General features: G+C 47.5%; 1 protein-coding gene across 1 annotated transcript in view; it reads right to left on the reverse strand.

The window, feature by feature from the left end:
- Positions 1–12,726, reverse strand: part of LOC147712569 (FYVE, RhoGEF and PH domain-containing protein 2-like) — a 497,527-nt gene that overhangs the window by 116,097 nt on the left and 368,704 nt on the right. The window lies entirely within an intron of this gene.

The raw sequence follows: 12,726 nt of genomic DNA on the forward strand, positions 1-12,726 counted from the left end.
AGCATTAGGAGTGGCCAGTTTAATTCAAGTATGTACAGTAACATGGTGGATTGATGGTTCCTAAAGACAAAATAGCAAACAAATGTTTCCTTTTCTGTATTGTAACTGCTTTTATATAGTGCTTATGACCCCTAACGGGGTTTTGAAGAACTTTGTGGTGTGTAGCACACTACTCCAGAACCCAAGGGTATTTGTTAATCCAGTGGCTATTGGTTATTGTTATTAGTTTTGTGTACTCAGGGAAACTATTCCATGCATTTACTCTGGTTATTTGTGGTAGATTAAAATAACAGGGGTTAGGTGAGATCATTAGTATGCGAGTTCTTGCACATAGTTGGTGGGGTGAATAGATAGGCTAGAAGAGATTAAGTATAGTTGTGTTGCATGGATATAGTTTCAAAGCAGGAGAAGTTGTGCTCTATGAAATGAGGTGTGGCCAATTTGCAGAAATACAATAATAGAGAATATGTCAGACAGAAATGCGTCTTAAAGTAGGCTCTCAGAGGGAGGTGGTATGCAGAGATTGAAAGGTAAATAGAGAGTCATTATGCACAAACAAAGGAGAGTAAAACAATTAATAAATTGAAACAAAGGGCAAATTTTCATGCCGGGGTTTAGGAATATAGTGGGTGGAGGTTTTTCGAGCTAGCAGGCAATCTGAGGATGTACATTGTAGTAGGAAACAACATTAATTACATCTGAGATAGTGTGACTTTGTACCAGATGCTACTCCTTTGTGGGGTACTGAATCACTAGTCCCTACTGATAGCATGTGGGTGTGTCGTTAGAAGTGTATTGTCTTTGCTTTGAGCCTATGGAGCACCTTACTTGTTTCAACGAAGATACTGACTTTTTAAAATTTGTACGTTTTATAATTGTGAGTTTTTATTAACTGTACAATAAACCAACCTTAAACCTATGGAGGAACTGCTTCTATGTCATGTGTGATGACAAATAGGTGTGGTTTTCGTGTTATGGGACGAGGTACTTGGCAGTGTGATGGACCAGGAAGTATGAGAGACAGATGTGCATTTTTTTAAGGTTTGTGATATACTGGGAGAACTCTGCAGGTCCTTCTGTTGTGTGGTATATTTTTATGTGCTGAATCTCATTTCCTAAACTACTTTTAGCAGGAGGTCGTCCAGTCTGTGATCTTATGGAACTGGAAGAGATTATAGGTCCAAGGTTTACAAAATATTTCCTGGCCTTCTGAACCACAATAGTGAGGCATTTGTTAATTTCCAGTCTTTCTAGAGAAAATAAAAGGAGAAGGGAAGGCATGAACAAAATAGGGAAATCAAAAGCATGATTGCCTGGCCTAACTGTACTAAAAAACAGATACCAGTGCACTTTAACTCAACTACGTGATCCCCAAAAATGCTTATCTACGTGGTTCCCAGATCCTTCAACATAGCTAACATCTTTGGGAGATTGCTCTGCTCACAATGCTCGATGATGCAGTCTGCGTTGTTTTCCATGCACTGCCTGAGAACATGTGTCTTGTAAATGTTTTGGTCTCACTCTTCCAATTCTTATCTGAGAGTGGAGCCATGCAAACTTTTATTCCACAGTGCTTCTTTGGGTTCCCATTCTGTGGACTTCTGGGCACTTGTGGTGATGATGGTACATTTGTCCATTACAATGGACTTCAATAAAGAATTAGTTGCAAAAGGCCCAATACTTCTTGGGGCTACACAGCACAGCCTTTTCTCAGTTTCAGGTATCAGGCTTCATGCTTTTTACAATTAGAAGCCATCCTCTACAGTCTCAAAGGGCTTTTCTAGAGTTTATGTTTATGATACTCCTTCTATTGATCCATAATTGGTTTGCCTAGGCTCTGTCCTGGGATTAAGATTTTCTGAGTGTGTTTTTCAGCATTAAAACTGATTGAAAGCTATTTTATCCCCTTGAGCCAAGAGAAAAGAAACTGAGCAGTATCGTATGGTGTGAAGGGGCGTGGCTAGGCACGCAATGGCGGCGGTCGCAGATGGGTAGAGCTCTGACCCGAGCTCCCCTTCCCTAGGCCGAAAATCCACCACGATTATCCGCAGCAGGCTGAAAATGCAGGCGGAGCGCTGAGACGACATCCTCCACCTACCTGCCAACTCTGGATCGAAGGGGACAACGGCGCCTCCTGAGGACACCCAGCCGCACCACGAGCCGCCTGACCGGCGGAGGAGACCACGCGAGGCCGAGGCCTGCACACACACTCTAGGCCTGAAGATAAAGTCTGCGGCGCAGGGCGCCGAGGACCCAGCCCCGCTGTTTCGCGCCTAAGTAAGGGTATCCTACACACGACACTGCGGCCATGGCCACGGTCCTTTGAAATGCCGCTGGTCCCTTCATGGCCCCCGCCGCGCACGGAGCCTGTATAGGACCCGGGGAGCACTGCCGGGCGGGCGGGCGGCCGGGAGCCGAGCCTGGTGAAGGCGGGGCCCGCCCTGTACGCCCGTTCCTGACTGTTGGCCGGCATGCACCCTCCTGATCATGGGAGCGCCCTGCGACGACTCTCGCCTGGGGCCTCTTTGAGCCGCGATACCCTGGCTGCCGGGAGAGAGAGTCTGCGGAGGACTGGAGCTCCTGCGAGGGAGTGAGGCCCACAGGCGAGGCCTATACTGAGAACTAGGCCGCCCAGGACTGGCGAGAGGGGTGAGTCACTGAGCCGAGGAGAAGCTAGCCACTACTGACGATCACCGGGACCCCGACACAATGCACCCCCCACTGGCCGGCACTCGGGGAGGAGGTGAGGTGAGCGCAACTATCGGGAGCCGGCGGAGGCCTAGTGCTTGGCTGAGAGTGACTTCCAGGGAGACGCGAACCTGCGCTGCGGACTGGCGCTGGACCCTGCACGACAGGGGCGGAGGACGGCGCTCTCCCCGCTATACCTGCGGAGCTGGAAAGCTGAGACCTTAAGCGGAGACGCGACGCCGCGACGGGGGACGTCTACATCTCCTGCCTGCCAGGCCGCTGCACGGGCGCTTAGCTGTGAGGCACCGAGGACCGGCGGCCTTGGGGGATTGGTGTTGGCGGGGGAGCATGAGGCACGGACAGCGCTGTGAAGAGGCTGGCGGTGGATGCACTACATACACTTGTTACGGGAGTGAGGATTATCCGAGCCATACCGGCAGAACACGCACCGAATGGGCACGCTGTGAGGTAACCACTAACTGGCGCGCACGCCCGACGCCCATAACAGTGACCAGACATTTGAGGACATATCAGCCGCTATTGCCTAGGACAGGCGACGCCCTTTAAAGAAGCACGAACAAAAAACTACCGGCCTAATAACCCTCCAGGGCTGCCATAACTCAAACTTCGTGACCCCAGAGGCAAGTGCCACGACGACTCCCACCACTAACAGCACTTGCGAACTCCACGGGGTCCCTCACCTGCTGCTCTGCTCATGACTGGAGGGGTGTAGACACGCACTGGCACCGGAGGTGCACAACTAAAGGGAAAAATAGACAAACCACCGAAGCAGATGGAAACCGACCTTGTGACAACGAAACTGGACTCAGTACTTGCCGCCATGGAGCGACTGTAGGAATCGCTCCAACAGACTCTCACCTCCTTGGAAACCAGAATAGACAGTGTGGCAATAGACCTTACCCACCTGAGAGCTGACCACAAAAAACTTGCAGACTGCACCACCACATTGGAGGGAACGATGGCCGACCTCGAACCCAGGGTCACCCAGATGGATAAACACGTTAGAGACCTCCTGAATAGAGTAGAATTGTTAGAGGATCGCGCCGAGGACATGGAAGGAAGGGCACGGAGGAACAACATCAGACTTGTCGGAGTACCAGAAAGATGGGAGGGGAGAGACCCCATGCAACACGTGGAGGACTGGCTGCGCACACTGCTTCCGGAAGGTACGCTGTCACCGTACTTCGTGGTGGAGCGCGCTCACCGAGTACTAACGAGACCTCTCCCCACAGGTTCCAACCCTAGACCATTACTTCTCCGGATCCTCAATTACCGAGACCGTGACACGATCCTGCGTGAATCTAGGAAATTGGGAGACATCCAGATTGATAATGCCATAATAATGCTATTTCCTGATTACACAGTACAGGTACAGCGTCAAAGACACTCCTTCCTTGATGTGAAGAAGAGACTGCGACAAATAGGACTCAAGTACTCTCTCCTCTTCCCTGCCAAGCTAAGAGTGGTAACACAAGACAAAACGCATTTTTTTACCAGTCCAGAGGAAACTGAGGCCTGGCTGGACGCTGGCATGGACTCGACGCCCAGGCGAACGCAGGGCTCCACCACAACGACACGCGCACGAGGTCCATGATGACGCCGTAGACGCAGATAGTCAGCAAACCTGCCCATCGCAGGGGGCGGCGGGACACTCCCCACCTGCGGAGCAGGTACTACAGGAACAACATGATGCTCTACGCAGAGTCACGGAAATCAGCAGTTCGCCACCATCGAACCATGCTCTAAATGCCAGCACACAGACCTTTCCAAGCGATGACGAGGAAATCTATAGTATACCGAACTCCCAGCTATCTGCGGACCAACCAGACGTCACACCGCAAAAGGCGGACCTGATCGCCTGAGGGGTCCCACTGACTCATAGCGAGAAGCGCCTGGCCGGATATTCTTGGCCTGTACAGGCAACCGGGCACTCGCGAGACCGTGACACGACCAGAACGAGACCTTCAACGCATCAGGAGCAGGTGACGGAGAAGCGCAGTGAGTACCACCCCAGGTGTTTCTGCTCGCTGCCACGATGCCGGGACACTGGCACCTACCCTGCTACCTCAGCCCACTGCACCTAGACTATTGGTATCCGCGCCGTGCTCACGGTGCGTGACAAAACATGACTTCCTACATTATGCCCCACTTCGAGCGGTCACGCATGAGGCGAATTGAGAAAAGGGGTAGGCCCAGCGCAACGGCTGCTGAAGAACGCCTATTTGTTGAGGCCTGGGAAGGGTGAAATCCTCTACTATCATACACACTGTAGTTATACCGCAACTGTGCCTAGCATACAGCACCCCATAGAATTGTAAGGTTATCTGTCTCGATTGAGAGTTTGGACGGTGGCATGTTTAGCAACCGACCTTTTGGTATATCTGAGGTTCCGTGACGATTTGAACCCGTGTTTTCAACATTGTCGTAAACTCATAATTTTGGTACCGATGAACCGCAAATGGTCCATTTAGTATATCCTGGTGTTTTCGCTATGCTACGAGTAAGAGCACTCCTGCTATAACCACATTTCTGATTCACCCACGGCATCCATTTTAGATTATGGCATCCATCTTATATTCTTGCCCTCACATAGTCAATGGACACACAGTGACCTCTGATCAATTCATTTCACTTAAGGAGACGTAAGCTTTAGCCGGCGATTCACCTTGCTAGTGACACGTGCACCTTAGGACAGAAACGCTGTGGCCGCATGACTCGGCAAAAGCTGCCTCCCCTGCCTGAGGCCAGTCCTGCTATACTGGTTCTCGTGTTCGTTGGCCTGATCATGATTAGGCGGCCGAAGCTGGTAGCCTTGCCCATTTACGACCCACAAACATCTCTTATCTTGTTTTTCTATCTTCTACACCTGGCTCTGCTCCTTTCCTTCTGGGCCTTTATTAGGGGGAGGTAACAAAATTTACGATGAGGCGGTCCGGCTCATGAATGAAAAGATGACATGGGATCATGATGGAAGAGTGGGAACCTCTCGTTCGTAATGTTTTGAAATCAGATTTTGTTGACGATTCCTGTGTAACGCCAAATATTTATTGTTTAGGACATAAAAGTTAAGAAACGTACTAGTATGTGGAGAATGTTGCCCCCAGCTAAATAATTCGTATTTAAGGAGCAACCCTTTTTGTGCAAATCGAACAGGCTCCTAGAATCTGCCCGTGTGTAGTTTCTGTGACTTCTGTGTCCCTGCAGTATTAAACCTTTGGTCTTTGATGCCACCATCGAGAAGCCCGTGTTTCTGTTTATTTGTGCACCGAGACAGGTAGAACTCAGGGGTCTTCGGGTGTTGTCCCTGACACCTCTGGACCTTAATAAAAGTCCAGAACTCCAATTGGCGCCCCACGTGGGGCGACGTCATTCGGTACCGGTCCAAAAGCCTGAAGAGTTCGAGAAGCTTCGTGTGAAGATTCCAGAGGGAGGCGCCCCACTTCATCGATCCCGGCATATCGCAAAAGTGGCCCGACGTTCTCTTCCACGAGGGTTCCCGTTCGGACGGCTGCAGTGGTCCACTGCCTTGACTGTCGCCCTGTCTTGGACCCGAGGTGCAGACCTTAGTACGGCGAAACGAGACGGGTTTCTCCTTGGTGACGTCTTCAGTGCCTCAGTTAAGTATTAAGTGGTTGCTAGTTGTTTGGTTACTTCGTAAGGGTTTGCTCCTGTTTGGATAAAATCCTGTTTAGTTCCTTGGTTTGGTTTGGTTTCGTACGATTATCACTGGTTGTTCTAGTTACGATAATCTTTTGGTTTGTTTTGGGTATCGATACATTCGTTCATTTGGTAGGCCTAAGTTCTTAGTTCGAGTGTGCACCTTTGTTTGTGTTTGTTCTGTGTTCCGGTTTAAAAATGGTAAGTCGGAAAAATTGTATGTTGTCATGTTTTGGTTGCAACAGGGATTCCCGGTTGGAGGACTCGTGTCTGGTTCCTCCGATTGGAACTCCTCTTTATGATCTCTACTGCAAGTATGGTGTGGGTCCTATATCTTATAATGAGGTATGGATCCGTTACACGGAGAAAGACGGCGTCCTTAGTTGGCCAGTACATGGTAGTTTTGAACCCGAAATTCTTGATAATTTAGAAATGAAGTTGTTTAAGAAGAAAGCCCGGCCGGCAATGTTTGATTCCTTCCGTTATTGGCGGAAAGAATCCAAACAAAGAGAAACTAAAAGGTTGAAGAAAGAGCAAAAAGAGCAAGAGTTGACTTTAGAACAGTCTGCCAAGCAGCTGCAACTCAATGAATCTGAGAAAGCGATAGAGGTAGCCAATAGAGAGCGTAATTTAGCGATAGACAAGTGCTACCCTGCCTTGCCATCGAGTACAGCTAAGATAGTAGAGGACCCTGAGAAGGATCCCCTGTTATCTTACTTGTTAAGTTCACCTCCACCGTATGCACAGGGTGCTACGGCTCCACCCTTGCCGAATGCCTTGTTACCGGTTGCTGGTCAGCCTGGTATACCTGCTCCTGCTCCCCTGAATCAAGCTCCTGCACTTCCTGTGGTTAACAATATTCCTCCGGCACCCCCTCTTCCAGGGTTGCCAGCTCCTCTGCCTGTACCTGTAATGCCTGTACCACTAATACCTGTTGTTTCACAAGCTACTTTGCCAACTACCCCTACTATTGCTGTTTCCTCTGTCCCGACTACTACTTTACTTCAAACCTCTGCAAGCTATGTGACTCCACTTTCTGTACGTCGGAGAATCACTGATTCTGTCTCTAATATTCTATCTCCCTTTTACAAAACTCTGATTAGGAGTCCTGTCTCTGAATCTGTTCAGAGACGTAGTCAGCTTCCTAGTAGTGAAGAACGAGGAATATTAGATTCTACTGCCCTTAGGTGGATTTCGAAAGTTGGAAGGTATAATGTACGAGATGTATTAGATACATTTATGCAATGGAATGAACCGACACAGTGCTATGTGTTTGATGTCATGTGTTCACTTTTACGTGAAGAGTGGGAGGAGAGCGAATCTGAACAAGTACCGGATGAATTAATTCATGTTCAACAAAAATTTGCTGCAGGTATGATAGTTGGTCAAGAAATAAAAGAAGCAATGGAACTAGTTTTAGATTTTAGATTTGATCCTTCCCGTCGTTCACCAAGAGATTTAGAGAAACGCGGCGCGAAGCAAAGTCGTCAATATCCCATGAGAGAAGTTCCGCCAATATGGCGCGAAGCTGTGCAAGCTGATGTGGGCCGTAGTATCGCAGCCGCTCCGGCCCAATTCCAGAGAGTGTGGATACACATTCCGTGGAAACGAGCTGAAGTGTTAGCAGTAAAACAGGCCTTGCCAGATCCGCGTAAAAATCCCGCTGGATATTACAAAGAGCTGGCCCAGACGGTTGAAGCTTGCGTAATGAATTTAGCGGACATTGACATGCTATTTGGTAATGTAGTACCGCAACCAATTTGGGCTAAAATACGTAAAGAAAATCATCCGGTTGCCCTAGGTGGTGATTGGGCAGCTATAATAGCGGCAGATGGTCAACAAATTGGTGGTTCTAAACCTGAACCTCTAATTGCTGATTTGCCCGGTAGAATAATCGACTTAATGAAAACTCTGATGCCAGCATTGCGCGTTAACTGGGATAAGTTGTCCGCATGCAGGCAGAAGAAGGACGAAAGCGTCTCCGACTTTTTCACCAGATTTGAAGAAACTTTCGTAGATCACAGTGGTCAGGATATGAGCACGGAAGGAGGCCAGAGATTATTTGTTGATAAATTTGTGCACAATCTGTTACCAGAGCTCAGTAATAAATTAAAAGATTTTGAAAGTGCGTGGGCTGTCTCTACGACTGCGCAAATACTTGCAACTGCCCAGTACTATGAAAATAGAGATAAAGAAGAGAAAGAGAAGTCAGATAAGAAAACAAAAGATTTAAAAACTAAAGTTCTTTTGCAGCAGGCATATCCGCCTCGCACGAATCAGACAAACACGCAGCAAGGGCCATACCAAAAGACTGACTATGGGTCTCAGAGACCGCAATATCAATGGAATCAGTGTGCTTATTGTAAAAAGGAAGGTCATTACAAGAATGAGTGTCCAGTACTAGCACAAAATAATGCTGCTGCAGCTCAGAGAGGTCGTGGTGGTTCTACGCAAAATTCTAGAGGTCGAGGACGAGGTGCTATGCCTCCACAAACGAATGACCGTCCTTCTAATTATTTTGATCAGCGAAATGGACAATCTGCACAACCAACTAGATCCCAACAGTATCACGTTGAGGATTACTGTGAAGTGAGCGAGGAATTTCAGCAAAATGAGTACTAGGACAGCCATGGACAAAGAGAGGGAGTAGTATCAGTTCCAGTAGACCAGAGTGGGCCTTATGTCGCAGTAGCCACATCAGGTGTAGTCGAACCGTTTCTGTTGGATACTGGTGCAGCAAAAAGTTCTATCATACATGCGAAACTCCCTGGCGCACCTTTGTCTGGCTTAACAAATGTTTCAGTAGGTTTTTCAGGCGCCCCTGTTCACAACCCTGTATCTGGTCCGTTGTCTATTTCTGTTGGGCCTTATCAACTGAAAGCACCCCTGATTTTGACGACTGGTTGTAATGAAAATCTGCTTGGTTTAGACTTGTTAAAACGCCTATATGCGACTTTGTACTGTTCTCCGTCAGGAGTACAGCTTACATTGGGTAAGAGAATCATCTCCCTGATGTACTTGTCAATGGATGCGCTCCCACTGGAGCTGCATTCTCTCCCTGATACTCTTTGGGCGACTGGTCCTAACGACGTAGGTCTTTTGGAAATTCCACCATATGTAGTAACTTTGAAAGCAAATGTCAAATTTCCACGAATTCCACAATACAAGATCTCTAGTGAAGGTGAACGTGCGCTCTTATTGATAGTGCAAGATTTGATCAAGAAAGATGTAGTAGAAGAAACTAGAGGAAATGTCTGTAACAGCCCTGTATTACCAATTCTAAAACGCACTGATCCTTCAAAGCCTCCAGTCTACAGATTTGTAATCGACCTGAGAGAGGTCAACAAAATTGTGATACCACAGTTTCCTGTGGTTCCAGACATTACTGCATTGTTAACATTGATTCCTGCTACAGCCACATGGTTCTCAGTTATCGACTTGAAGAATGCCTTTTTCAGCATTCCGATAGCCGAGGAAAGCAGAGATATTTTCGGCTTCTCTCTAGGAGGCCGAAGCTTCAGGTTTAAACGTGCTCCACAAGGATATTGTGAAAGCCCATCCATTTACAGTCAGGCATTAAAGAGTCAGTTAGATTCCTTTGTACTTCCTCCTAATTCTGCTTTAGTGCAATATGTCGATGATCTTCTAGTGGCTGCCGATGACAAGGAAACTTGCAAAGCAGCTACAATTTCCTTATTGCATCATTTGTCTAATTTAAATCACAAGGTGTCACCTTCCAAAATGCAATATTGTTGTTAAGAAGTGACCTACCTAGGTCATCTCTTGTCAAAGGAGGGAAGAAGGTTGACCCCAGAGAGAATAAAAGCAATTACGCAGATGAATGTTCCTAGCACACAGAGAGAAGTGTGTGCGTTTTTAGGAATTACTTCATACTGCAGACAATGGATCCCAAATTTTTCTCTTTTAGCAAAACCATTGGTGGCCCTGACTGGAAAAGGTGTTCCGAGTCCGGTGCCATGGTCTGACGAATGTCAGCAAAGTTTCTCTGAGTTACGAAATGCACTGTGTTCAGCTCCGGTGTTGGGAACACCCGACTACAGCAAGCCATTTACTCTCTATGTTCACGAGAGAGAAGGTTGCGCGTTGAGTGTTCTGACGCAACGATTTAGTGATAAACAACGCCCGTGTGCATATTTTTCATCAACATTAGATCCGGTAGCCAGAGCGTTGCCTAGTTGCTTGAGAGCCACAGCAGCAGCTGCAGCGTCCATTCGACAATCTGCTGGTTTGGTCATGAACAACATGCTAGTGGTCATGGTTCCACATGCCGTGGACACGCTCATGAACCGAACAAAGACGCAGCACCTTACCAGTGCTAGATTATCAGGCTATGAACTGACACTGTTAGCAAGTCATATTCAGATTAAAAGATGTAATGTATTGAATCCAGCAACATTGTTGCCGACTAGTCAGGAGTCGAGTGATTCTGAACCACATGACTGTTGTTTCAGAACTGAAGAGGAGACAAAAGGACGGATTGATCTTAAAGACACTCCGTTATCAAATCCAGATGGCACGTTATATGTTGACGGGTCTTGTTTTAAATTGGAGAATGGTGATGTAACAGCTGCCTATGCAGTAACGACTTTGAGTACGATTGTGGAGACTGCAAGAGTGAGTCAGAATTCTGCCCAAGCTGCAGAATTAATTGCATTGACTAGAGCGTGTGTTTTAGCTAAGGGAAAGAGAGTGAATGTGTTCACAGATAGTCAGTACGCATTCGGCGTAGCCCATAGTTTCGGACGATTGTGGAAGGAAAGGGGTTTTATTACGTCCCATGGGACTAAAATCCAGCATGGTCAGTTAGTCAATGACTTGTTGGAATCTCTAACCTTACCAATGGAAGTTGCGATTGTGAAGTGCAGTGCTCATCGAGCAATCACGGATGATGTTGGTCGTGGAAATGCCTTTGCTGATGAGACAGCTAAACAGACAGCTAGGAATACGATGAGTGGGATGTATGTTGCAACGTCTGCAAGATGGATTACTGAATCAGGAATGTGTGAGGACACAGTGGAAAGTGTGAAAGCAATTCAGAAAGAAGCGACTGAAAAGGAAAAGATTGCATGGAAAGAGAATACGGGTAAATTGGATGCGAGTGGATGTTGGATTGATTTGTCGGAACAGCAGCGTTGGATGTTGCCTGATGCGCATGTGCTTGCGGTGGTAACAATGGCGCACGGAGCAGCGCATATCAGTTCTAAAGGGATTTGTAAGATGTTGGCACCAGTCTGGAAGAATGATGGAATTAGTAAGTGTGCAGAAAGAGTGGTGAAAAATTGCATGATATGCCTGATGCATAATCCTGGCAAGGGAATCCCCACTCCCGCTGGTCACTTCGCTCCTCCTTCTTGCCCCTTCGAAGTGATTCAGTTGGATTTCATTCACATGGAGCGATGTAACAACCTTAAATACGTCCTAGTGGTAGTCTGTGCTTTTTCTAGGTGGATCGAAGCATATCCACTCAAAGATAATACTGCCTTGTCCACTGCCAAGATCCTTTTGAAAGAATATTTCCCTAGGTATGGAATGCCACGGATTGTATGGTCGGATAAAGGGAGTGAATTCGTAGGGAAAGTTATGCAGAGTGTTTGTGCAGGCTTGAGTATTAAGCAAAAGTTTCACAGTGCGAATCACCCCCAGTCAGCAGGTTTAGTTGAAGACTACAATGGCACCCTCAAGCTGAAACTGGCCAAGATACAAGCCTCTACGGGCTTGTCCTGGCCAGACGCATTACCTTTGGCCCTGTTATCCACAAGAGCGACGGTGCATTCTCGAGTAGGGCTTAGTCCCTATGAGATTGTGTTCGGTCGCCCTGCCAACGTTTGGGGGGTACCTAGACCTAGGGAATTCAAACAACTGGAATACCCAATGCTAATTGATTACCTTTTTGACTTGACTGCTAAATTGAGTCTCATTCACCAACAGGTTTTCGATGCATTGCCAAAGCCTCCGGAAAGTCCAGGTCATCAGCTGAAACCCGGCGACTACGTTGTGATTAGGAACTTTGGACGGACCAGAAATCTTCAACCCAAGTTCGTTGGCCCGTTTCAAGTGCTGTTGGCCACAAGGACTGCTGTACGTGTGGCTGGAAGAAAAAACTGGGTCCACGCGACTCATACTAAACGTGTACCCCTTCCACTCCCTTATGATAACTGGGTGAGAAAAGGAATTGGTGTCTCTGAAACTGAACCGGTTCCTAGATATGTTCCTTTCAGTGATGCAGAACTGGTAACTGATTTATCGAACTCGGACTCCCCTTCTACTCCTTTGATCACTGAACAGAACGCTGCATCAAACGAACATTTGTCCTCTGCGAACCTGAACATTGTTACTCCT

The sequence above is a fragment of the Lissotriton vulgaris genome, chromosome 5 (genome assembly GCF_964263255.1).
Source record: "Lissotriton vulgaris chromosome 5, aLisVul1.2, whole genome shotgun sequence".
NCBI classification, from domain to species: Eukaryota; Metazoa; Chordata; class Amphibia; order Caudata; family Salamandridae; genus Lissotriton; species Lissotriton vulgaris.